Source organism: Montipora capricornis, chromosome 14 (genome assembly GCF_036669925.1).
Source record: "Montipora capricornis isolate CH-2021 chromosome 14, ASM3666992v2, whole genome shotgun sequence".
NCBI classification, from domain to species: Eukaryota; Metazoa; Cnidaria; class Anthozoa; order Scleractinia; family Acroporidae; genus Montipora; species Montipora capricornis.
This window is the reverse complement of record NC_090896.1, coordinates 19,673,184-19,685,491: the sequence shown is the minus strand read 5'-3', so window position 1 is coordinate 19,685,491 and position 12,308 is coordinate 19,673,184. Positions and strand designations below refer to the sequence as shown.

Genomic DNA, 12,308 nt, shown 5'->3' with positions numbered 1-12,308 from the left:
GGGTACTTAGACTTAAAGTACTGTTGACTAATGCTGTTTCAAATGGATGTTTAGGCTTAGGACTAACTGTGACGATACTTACGACCAACAGTACTCACTTGCAATAGTATTTTTGGGGCACTCCGGTAGTCAGTTGGGTAGTCCAGGGACCAGGGGTCAGTGTTTTCAAGTCTCCCATTTCTTGTCAATGTAAGGGAAGGTGTAGTCAATGAATTTTTGGAAGGAGTTTACTGTGAGGCACAACAAAGAAATAGTTTTCTTGGAAAAAATCATTCCAAGATTGTACATTTTGGACTAGAGATTACTGGTAATAGTCAATACTATAACTAGACAGTACTTATCTTGGATTATTGAATGGGCCTCCACACAAAGCAATGGCCCATAACCCAGTGAGGAATCCAGGCCCCATGGAAAACCTGTGCGTGTGCCCCAGCAAATAGCAAGAGAATTGTAAAATCCTTACAGCGAAAATTATCAAACCATTTTGCTAAGGACATCACATCAGATCGTTAAATGTGAAGAATCACTATTATTATTATTATTATTGTTATTATTGTTATTGTTGTTGTTATTGTTATTGTTATTGTTATTGTTATTATTATTGTTATTGTTATTATTATTATTATTGTTATTATTATTATTATTATTATTGTTATTATTATTATTTTGACATTAACATTCCTTAGTTTTATTTTCAGGTAACCACTGGCTTATTTCACTACTTCAAGACAAAATAGTTTTCTTAGACTTAAAATCAGAACCAGAAGATTAGAAGAAGGTTACCAATCTACTTCAATGGCTAACAAGTGTTGTTACAAAAGTTAGAGTTAGAATTGTCACTTTCCTCAACAAGACAGTGAATGTGGTGATTACCAGCCAGGAAAACAAACCAGGAAAAAGTTACAACACTTTTCATGACCATCATCCCCCAAAACGTAGCTTAAAGATGCTTGGGATGGCTTCCACAGTAAATTGCTGTGGATCATCATCTGTCTTTCGAAATGCAACAAAACGGAACATGACAGTCTTACGATATTCTGATGTATTGTCTGCTATGGAAAAGTTTCCCTTTGCTCCAAAACACTCTCATTTTCAAACCCAAATTATTTGGGTTTGAAAATGAGAGTGTGGAAATAGTACACATGTAGAGGAGGGCATCAAAGTCAGGTATCTTAGGCCAGCTTTTGAAAAAGTTGAGGATTTTGTCAAGAAAATGTAGGCCAGAGTTTACAGACTGAGGTGAAGTCTTTTCCTTTTATAGATTTCAACACTTTGGGAATGGGTTCTCCTTTTGACACCTGGTATAATGAGAATTATTCTCAAAAGTAATTTACAACTGGCTGAATTTTGCAGAATCATACATTTGCAGTGGAAACTGGAACTATGAACTTGTTCATTGATCTCCAATTAATTGATGTAACTTGGCTGAACTTGTGAGCAATAAAATTGATGAATGTAATTTCAGTACAAGCAATTAATACTGCTGGAATCGACTTGTATTTTGTTTTGAAATGCTTAAGTATTTAAGCTACATTGTATTTCCAGTACTACCACAATATTAACACAATATAAAAAAAATCAGTCTTTTTTGAAATTGAACCACTTTTTAAAAGCTTTTTTTGTCTCTCTGACTCCAGCAATAATATTCAAGTTTATCTGGTCAAAAGTACATGTCCTTCCCACAAGGACAAGTCACTTCTGATTCGCTTATTAAGCAGATTAAAACACATATGGTAGCTATACATGCTTGGAATGGTGTGGTGCTGTGGTTGTAGCCAATCAGAACCAGGTTATTTGGATCTTTCACTACCCAACAGATTGGTATCTTTCATCTTGCTATCCTCCTTCTAGATATAACTGTGAGAAGAGATGAAGATGTTTTATGGATTCTGAGCATTAATTGCTGTCAAAAGAGGTGCATGAGGAAGTTGTCTGTTGATGATATTCAGCATGCTGAAGTTCAGTTCAATGAAAGAAGACAGACTTGTAAGAGGAACTTTGTGTTGGAGTTCTTGCATAATCACACCCATGTTAATGACATTGGAGAATATGAAACTGAATTCTTCATAAGGGGGAAGATTGTATTCAAAGGAGCATGGCTTTTATCTGACAACATGAATAAAGAAACTTTTCGTAGAATTCTGAACAAGTTCAAGGACGGTGTCTTAGTTTTGGAACATGGGAACAAAGGGAAGAACACTGTTATGGCTAAGACTGCAGAATGTATTTCTTGGCTTCAGTTCTTTGTTAATTCCATTGGTGACCATCAGCCTGACAAAGGATGCATTCACCTGCCATCATGTTTCAGTAGGAGTGACATATATAGGAAGATGTTGGAGGAGAACACTGCATTGAATCTGCCAACTGTTTGCCTTTCCCACTTCTACAATATTTGGGAAAAACATTTCGCTCATGTTCTCATACCAAAGGTATGCAAAAAGACACTGTACTGGTTTACATAAGAATAATTACTATTATTAATTAATATTATTATATCATCATATTTGCAAAGGCCTTGTAGCCAAGTAGTCTCGAAGGGTTATAAAGTTACACGGCAACCATCACACCAGAGTCTCACTTTTCATTGTAGTCTATTTCAACCCTGTATGAGTGTGACAATCTTCTTCTGAACTGTGTCGAAACTTTCTGGAAATTTGAAGTGTAGAGGCTATTAAAGCACTTCGTTTCTTTCTTTAAATTTTATTTACTTTATTTATTTAGTTTACAACACTTACAATAATATTATTACAATACCAACAGTACTTACATTAGTTACAATGCTACCCCTATTACAATCAATGCTACACTACTTACACCAGGTGAGGAAATTTTAGAGAGGAAGACGTCACAGCACATGCAGATTCTTCGATTAGATTTTGGAGTTAGAGTTGGGTAATAACAAAAATAAAAAATGCAAATTTTCAATAATCTAACCACATATCCTCTCCACGCAGTATCAAAAATAACTGAATAAATAAATTGTTATAATAATGGTTCCCAGCACTGAATACAACTGTTTTGACTTAGCTGAGTATTTATGGGATTCCATAATTATTATTATTATTAATAATGATTTACATCGTTTCTGCTTGGACTTTTTTGTAGATCATATAGGGGTATTAATCTTTAAAAAAATATTGTTCTTTATTATCTTTCACAGGAAAACCGTTTCACTAAATGTACAGATTGTACAAAATATAAACAAGAGAAAGAGAGACCTATGGACAAAACAAGAAGAGCAGAAATTGATCGTTTGTTGAAGCTTCATCTTGAACTGGTTTCGTATATACTCTCATTTATGATTTTCTATTAAGTGGGCTTGGGTCATTTTTTGCATTTGAAGCTGCTGAAGGTAGCAGACACCAATTTTTATTATCAAATAAGCAGCCACAATCAAATTGTAGGGAGATGTAGATGTCAAATGATTAATAGGCTTAGTAAATTGAGTACATTAATTAGCACACTCAAAGACAGACAAAAGACTGGAAGTAACCTTGCTGCTGATAACACTAATCAATAGGTATTCTCAAAAATGAATGAACTCTTCACTTGTTTTTGGCATTAATAGGAGGGTCTCTTAGTGTGGAACTAATGTTATTAACTTGGTTTTATATTAGGCAAGAAAGAAGAGCTTACTACCTTCTTAGGTACAAAGCAAGAAAATACCCAGAACGTTACATGGCTAGCATTGCAGATGGCATGGATCAATATACCACCAATATACCAAAGCTGAGAAGAATTAGCAAGGCCATGTCTGCCCTCACCACAGTTGGCACCCATCTTGTTGGTTCTATTGTACACAGTGGCCAGTCATCATATGGCAAAGACGTTTATGGATCATTTGACTATTACCAGTTCCCACATGATGCCAACCTAACAATGACTGTGCTTCTGGATGTGCTGGTATACTGGACAAATAAATACTTACTGCCTCCCGTCTTATATCTCCAATTTGACAACTGTGTTCGAGAGAACAAAAACCGGTACATGTTTGCCCTGCTTGCACTTCTCGTTGAGGAACAGATTTTTGAGAAGGTTTGTACAAGTAGTAGTTTCAGTCAGTTATTTCACTTTGAATTAGGGTTTGCACTTTTTTAAGGAGTTCAAATTCCATGACTTTTAAACGAGTTAAGGTCCAAGATTGTGCATAGCTCAGGTGTTAATGAGTTCCAGAGTGAAGGTGCAGCCACTGTGAATGATCGATCGCCCATTGTCTTCTTAGTTATACGCTTGAACGGGACAAGGAGACAACTATTGGTAGGTTGCAAGGTATACTTGGACCCAGATTGTAACTGAACTAGATTGGTAATATAGTCTGGCGCAATGCCATGTAACTCTTAAAAATAAATAAGAGAACCTTGTACTGGGTGCACTCCTTAACTGGAAGCCAGTATAAATCAAGAAGTAGCAGCCTTATATTTTAGGATATTACTCAGATCAAATTTGAATAAATTAACAACCTCTTTCTGCCCAACTCAGACTGAAACTGACAATATGATTGCTTGATAGAAACTCGTCTTTATTGCATTTATCCTTGCTTTGACACTGCAATGATTAATTTACGGGATGTTTTATAATTTTCGATGACTTTCCAGGCCTGGAAAAAGAAATTTGTTAATTTGATGACTTTCCAGATTTTCCATGACCTGTATGAACCCTGTGAATTGAATACAGCACATTCATTTTAACAAAATTCATCAATACAAGTTCCAAGTGCATAATATGAAATATTGAGTGTCTTATCCTAAAGCAAATTGCTGCAGAAAAAGTGTCTGAAGCAAATTGATTATGAGACAGTAGATGTCAATATCAGGGGCTGGTTCCCAAAGATTCATAGCAGTTTAACTATTACATGTACCGGTAATTAGTATTAAGATTACAACTCTGTCAAGTGATGCATCAGGTTCTCAAGCAAATACCAGGTAGCAAAAATTATTGTTTTCCTTAGCCTTTTTTCCTAGATAAGAGTAAATTTCCTCCCTGTTGGACACACGCATGAAGATATAGATGCATTTTTTGGACAAGTGTGATGCATATGTCATTGAAGGTCAAAAACTCTTGTCATATTTTATTTTTACTCTACTTTAATGCCAGTCTCTTCATCTTGTTGATAGTAAGCATCCCCAGGAGGATGGTAATAATAATAATAATAATAATAATAATAATAATAATAATAATAACACCGGTAATAGTAATAATTTAATAATAATAATAATAACAACGAGAAGGATATACTGTTAAAGTGATTCCAATGGTTATTGGATGTCTCGGAGGAAAAATGAAGGAATTGAAAGTCAATATGAAATGAGTATTTGCTAACGATAAAGAAATAGAATTAATAGCACACTAGATACAACTGTAGCTAGAATTAATAGCAAAGGAGATGCAAAAGACAGTATTGGGGGAAAGCGAGTCCCTCATTAGAAAAATGTTATCTGGACTGTTGACATGAGGTGTCTTTATTATTTAGCTAACAAATTTGGTGTTAAAAGTCCCCCCCCCCAAAAAAAAAAATCCTTTTTTGAATTTCACTGTTTGGCAATAGCGAATGGGAACTGAATTTTATTCTCTTTCACACTTGGTTTTGATTTGTATTAAGTTGTATGATGTTGAAGGTAATGAAAGCAATGGCTATTATCGATACCTACGTTGTCTTTTAACCTTAATTTTCATCTGACTTTTTTAACATCTTTCAACAAGTGGGATGTATAGGGGAGACAACTAGGCCTACTATATAGCGATGACCTTTCTTGTATTCTAGATATATTTAGTATATTTCAAATTTATTTTATAGGAATGGGACAAAATTGTAGAGTTGGTTAATTCAGGAAATAATAATTTTTGTGTTTTTTTAGACTTGCTTAGAGCACTGTCATCATGTATGAGTAATCCCTCTCCAAAGCCATATAAGCTGCAAGTTGTGTATGATATACGATCATGGGTTGAGGAGTATGCAGAGGAATTGCATGCACATACAGTACCAAAATGTTTCAAGTTCAAGTGCAATGACGCTGGGAAAGCTGAGATGATTTATAGGAACTGGAGCCATGAAGAGTGGCAGGGGCCAGTTATTATCTTGAAGGTAAATTTGTATCATTTTAAACTGTCAAAATAGAGTACATGTATGGTCAGCTATCATCATGATGATATGAATTGTGTCAGATCGTATGCAAAATGCATTGGTTTAACCAGTTAATTTAGTTGATAAACACATCAATATTGAGAAGGCTTAACATGTACACATCATTATATCAAAATTGCAGTAATCCAACAACTGATAGGAAAATTAGAAATTAGACCACCAATGTAAAGTTAACCTTCTTTTGTGCTTGGGTGCAAAGACATCTTTGTATGGACTCAAATTGTTAGACTTGTTCACTTAAGGGATCTTTATTTTTGTGTGTGTATGTGTGTTCAGTCTTTACCTATTGGAAAGCCCAAGCTTGTCACTCCCTCACTAGTAAAGTTGGACATTGAGGCCCTGAGATGCGACATTCCCAGGTATCGCCAGAACATGCCAAAAGAAGCAGCTGATGTATGGGAAGGGTGGTTCAGTCATCTGGATGAACTTACGTGAGTTCCTGACAGTTACTGTTGGCCAATTGACAAATTAAGACAATCAGCTCAGACAGCACCAGCCCCTCCTGCAGCCCACATCTCTCCTGACCTGTTAGAGTTGCGAGAGAGAGAGACTCGGCAAATTCAAGAGGTGAGTCCACAAGCATGCATTTATAGTAATTTTTTTTCTTATTTGTTTTTTTTTCGTTTGCCATTACATGTGACCGGGAATGGGAAAACGCACACTAACGATTTTTCGTTTAACCGTAAAAGAAACTCTTGAAAACAAAAATCGAAACGATTCTTATTATCGTTTATACGGATGACTATAGTGTTTAATTAAACGGTTGGCCAAAGTCCAAATTTATACGAATTTCCAAAAGCGTCAAACGCCTGCGGTCGAGGAAAAAACAAAAAGCTGAAATGAAGAAGAGGTGTTAAGCAATATTCTTAAACGGACAGCTTAAAAGTATCTCAAGAATTATTCTGACTTTTCGTGTAAGATAGATATTCCAACCATCTTTGTGTTCTTTTTCACCCAAATCAAGCTCCACCAGCGAGTCTGTTGAATTTTCTAAGTGATTGTTATCCTCAAGGGAATAGGTGGTTTTCACAGAGACGTCATCAAATTCTAAAATCAAAACCGCAATGTGTTTGAAATTTTATCTTTCGGAGGTTGAATATGACCTAGAAGTAAGTCTTTTTTCAAGTTTCGAGTTCCTGACAGCATTTTTAATTTCCAAATGGTCACCTTGCGTGACACCATGATATAAAGTTATTTGGTTGAAAATGCCTATGAATCTATGAGTCTGAGCGTTTCAAGTACATTAGGTGATACACATGTATTTTGTCTCATGAGCGAAAAGTATGCGCTTTTATCGCTAAATGAATTCCAGATGTTCATGTGGATTTCTGGCCGCCATATTACCAACGTGGCAGCTCAGTACAAAACTCTATAAAGTTGCGTGAAACGCTTCAACAAATAACTCAGAAACGATGTACTGCACACACCTGAGAATTGGTGAAGTACTTTATAAATGTGTCTCCTACAACATTCCAAGTTTTTGGCGTATTTCATCAAACGGTTTCGATTTTTTTTGTTGCGTGACAGTGGGAGCGATCTATTGAACTGGTCCCTTGGTGCGCACTCTTTTAAAGGTCCAAACGTGGCTTGGTCTTGAAATATATTTTGGGAAAGTAAGACAAACCGACAAAAAGTGAACTGTCGGTCATTATGCCGATGTTAAATTAAAATCCACAAATCTAGACTTTGACTTGACATTATGATCACTTAAATCATTGAAAGAAAGAGATGCTTTGATTTTGCAGTTATTTTTCCTACAAAGGGGCTATATGATTTTGCTGTTATTTTACCATTACTAATGCTCCTAAAGGTCCCGCTTTCAATCGATTTCTTTAAAGTCTTCCAATTTTTTTTTTCGAGTCTTTGTTAAAAGTTTGCGCACACAAACACTTCAAATGGCCAGAAGATTTTGTTGCGTGATTCAGTCATCCAATTGAGAAAAATCTTTTCATGAAAATAAACTGAGCCACGTTGAAACAGAATTGTCTTCATTGGACCCTTTTTTCAGTCTATTGTTATCTAGGCAATTAAAAGCACGCATCCGAAAGTCAGAGAATTTGCAGAATTTTGTAATTAATGCCAGGTCTCTTGTTTCCGCTGTTCTTTCGGAGCAGAAACAACCGCCGTCGCTTTGGCAAAGCATATTACTTTTCTTTCTTATCTTGTACTTTTTTCTTGGGGTAAATTTGGTGAGCTTCATTTGTGGAAACTGAGTTTGTGGTTATTTTGTCGAGGCAACTTGTAATGTCTCATGTAACCATGAACTTGTTGATTTCAGTGATGTGATTTACATGTTTATGCAAATTTATTGCGCGGCCGTGCTTTGTTTCCTCGCAGTTATAGGGTCCAAAAATTCAAGGAAAACGATAAACTCAGTCTTTCCATGGAATAGTCCCTTATCAAACTGTTTAATTTAAATGTATTAATTTATTTGTCAGTTTTTGGTTTTGATTTCAACTTTAATTAGCATTTGATTCTTTACTGTAGATCTACACTGGCCGCTATAGAAACCAACAGCAAAGACAAGATCCTGTGGAAGTGACTGACAACTTTCTTGAAAACTTGCATCCTGGTTGTTTTGTGGCTGTATTTTTGGAAAATTATGATAAGATGCCAGTACTTGGAAAAGTATTATCTGTTGGGGAAATACATTTTCAGATTCATTACTGGAAAGGGTCATATGGTGGAAAATGGTCACCCCAACATCTTCCGCGAAGGAGAACAGAGCCTTGGCTTGAGGACTTGCCGAAATCGTGTATTGTTTGCTGTGATTTTCACCTAACAGAAGATAGCAGACTAATGCCATCTACGAAAACATTTCTTAAAAATAGGTATGCTGCTCTTAGAGAGTGCGTGTAACCAGGATTTGGATTTAATTTTTGAAAACCCAGTGAATTAATTAATTAGCCAAAACCGGTCAGACTTGTATTTTACTCTGTCCAGACGATTTTAATCATCAATGGGTTAAAAAGTTCCACTAACCACCTTAGTCATTGCATTTGTATGTAGTACAAAACGGAATTATCAATTATCAAAACACTTTGCCTTTTGAAATGAAATACAATTTGCGTCCGTGAGAGAGTTTCTGCTATTTTCTGTAAACTGTATATACATATGAATTAAAAGTTATTATTTAGTAGACAAATAGTGGTTTGTACACCAAAGCTGTTCTTTCATAGTGGGGGTCAGGGGGTTGACTTACTCTCCGCACATGTAGTTAGTTTGCGGCACCAGTCAAGGATGTCCGCAGAATTTCTGCGGCACTAGTCAGATGGCCTCAGAATGTATGCAGCACCAGTCAAGGATGGCTGCAAAATTTCTGCGGCACCAGTTAAGGCTGGCCTCAGAATTTTCTAGCCGCAGAATTCTTGCGGCACCAGTCAGAGATGGCTGCCGAATTTCTGGGGCGCCAGTCAAGGATGGCCGCAGTATTTCTGCGGCACCAGTTAAGGATGGCCTCAGAATTTTTTAGCCGCAATTTTGGCCACCGTGGGAATTACAGAGATAGGGCGATAATTGCATGGGTTATTCATTTTACCCTTTTTGAATATATGGGTCACTCTATCTATCGCTGATAAATTTTAGTGAGGGATGGGGCAACAATGTCAGCGGCTAGTTGTAGAAGTTTAGAGGAGATTTTATCTAATCCTGTTGCTTTTCTGACATTTAGTCAATTGCACCACGCCAGACTTAACGATGTTCAAGGGCGAGTTCGTAATACAGAGATTGATTAAGGTTTGAGAAAGTGGAGTAACAGGCGTCGCCTCTAATATTAGCTGGTGTAGACCATAAACATCGAATATATCCTTCAGTTTTCTAGCATTAGGTGACTCCACTTTCGGCAATAAATCAACGTTTATGTCTCCTAAGAGGAACAGTTGCCGATTTTCTAAATCGATCTTGCCAATAATGTCTTCGAAATCAATAAATTTACTCGCCAATGAATCTGGAGGTCTGTACCAGGTACCAGCTAGAAACGGCTTGGAGTGTGGTTTTGTGATTTCAATTATTAAGCATTCAAGGTTATCAGAACTTAAGTCATCTCGAATGATATAATTAAGGTTACTACGTACATAAATGCACACCCCGCCTCCGTTTTGCCCGTTTGTTTTTCGATCTTTTCTTATTATCTCAAACCCCTGCAGGTGTACGTCGTTATTATCAACTAAAGAGTTTAGCTTGGTGAAATAAACCCTAACTCTCATGTCAACATTAAACGTCTTATTTTTTCTGCAATTTTTTGCATGAGGCCAATCATCAGACTCGTGAGTTGATTGCTCTGTTGTTGCTGCTGTTGATTGTTAGCAAGTGCTAGCTCATAAAGCCTTGTTTACTGCTCATGCTCCCCCTTCTCGCTTTCTGTTCTTCTTGTTTCATTGCCATATTCATGTTTGTCTTTTCCCTCAGAAACTCTATTGTTTCATTTCCACCCTTTCTTGGCTCTAACGAACTGCTTCCCACTTCTCGTTGATATCTGGGCTTGATCCAGCTCTGTTGCCTCTACTTGCACTCCACTATCTCTCCATTAAGATGCTCCCTCGCCGATTTCTTTTTGACAAGAAATGTCATCGTAACATGCAAATTGAGATTGTCCGCTATTGTTTGCCACACTTTTCCTTTTTCAGCTGTCCATACCTTGTGATGATATGGTTCCAATAACAAAATCTCCCAAGCAAGAGCAAGGTCGTGGTTGTTTGTCCATTTCATTACCACACTAAAGGAAGAAAAAGTAGAATTTCAGAGGTATATGAGCTGATAACTGAGATTGAGTGAACCAATCAGAGCATGTGAAATGCATTATCTGAGGGAACCTTTGGCGCTACTTTTAGTAAGACACTAGGTGAAGAAAGATGATGAGTATAAAAGCCACACATGTCTTTTCCCTCTATCAATTTAAGAGTCTATTTCCTTAAATATTATAAGGTTTAGAAATGTTATGCAAATCACGTTATCTTAAGGGAAAAAGTCGCAAAAGTAACTCACCTTTTTGAGAGGCCGCCCACCGCCACTGAGGTGAAGGCTGTCAAGTGGCATGACATTTGTGCAATTTAAACTCAAGACCTTATGAATTTACAACAGCGTCATTGAAGAGATAAGGAAAGGAACTTGTAGTAGGCTCTTTAAGTGTCTGGTCGTTCTCGTGCTGGAGCACTAAATTGGGGACACTGTAAACTGTAGTCAACAATTAATGCAAAAAAATTGTATGGCAATTTGATCAAGAAGGTTTCCCAGAGGGTGGCGTAATTCATCTTGCGAAATTGGCTATTCACTGAGATCTTCAGGGAAACCCACTGGTCGTGGATGTTCTGGACATTGCAGCCCTGTCTTTCTTAAGGCACTTTGAACCAGTTGGATCTCCTCCCTCCCATGGTCCATGAGGTCACTGCTGCGTGTAGGCCAGACATCCACATTGAAGTTCAGCATATCTCTGACAACCTCGTTGGGCCATAAACAGTTTTTTCTGTCCTTATGGACGATCGACAATTGGTTGCTTGCAGCAAAATGTCAAACCTCTCGCTTGGGCCCTTAATGCAGAGATTGACTGCAGTGTCAATTTCAGACTGAAGGCTGCCTGTCGTCATTCCTTTACGTGTTGCTTTTCCCTCAAGCGTGCCTCTGAGAACCACACCCTGGAATTATTGGTGCTTGTTCACCTTCTTTAGAAAGTTTTCTAAATGGCCATCTGGAACAGGACGACTGGTGTGGCACAGCTTGGTTTCCCTCAGATGAGATATGACAGTCAGAAGAGTTATGCCATTCTGCTGCATCTGTAAACTTAGTCGACTTAAAATAGCAAATAAGTCAGCTAAGAAATGACAAAATGCAGCAAAAGGAACATCATTCATTTTGCCAACGACATATCCTGCTCAGCCCTGAATGTCAGCAACCTTTCAATTAACGCTTTGATTTTCCATGTGCATCAGCACTGCGGAATACTGACCAGGTTCGGACACAGAAATAGACTTGGCAGATCCCACAATGATGGGTACACGATCATCGTAGTCTCCCCCAGCAGATATATCTTATGATTTGCATGCTTCGATAGAACGATAGAAAAGTTGAAAGTATTTAAAAACGGCTGCAAAAGCTGATACGAGCAAGCCGCAAAGCTCAGCCATCTTTGATTGATATAACTGAGAACACTTTGAAAAAATTTTCTCAATCT

At 37.2% G+C, this 12,308-nt stretch overlaps 1 pseudogene; it reads left to right on the top strand.

The window, feature by feature from the left end:
* The window catches only part of LOC138031625 (uncharacterized), a 13,260-nt pseudogene extending 4,259 nt beyond the window's left edge, over window positions 1-9,001 (top strand).
* Window positions 9,002-12,308: the final 3,307 nt, after the last annotated feature.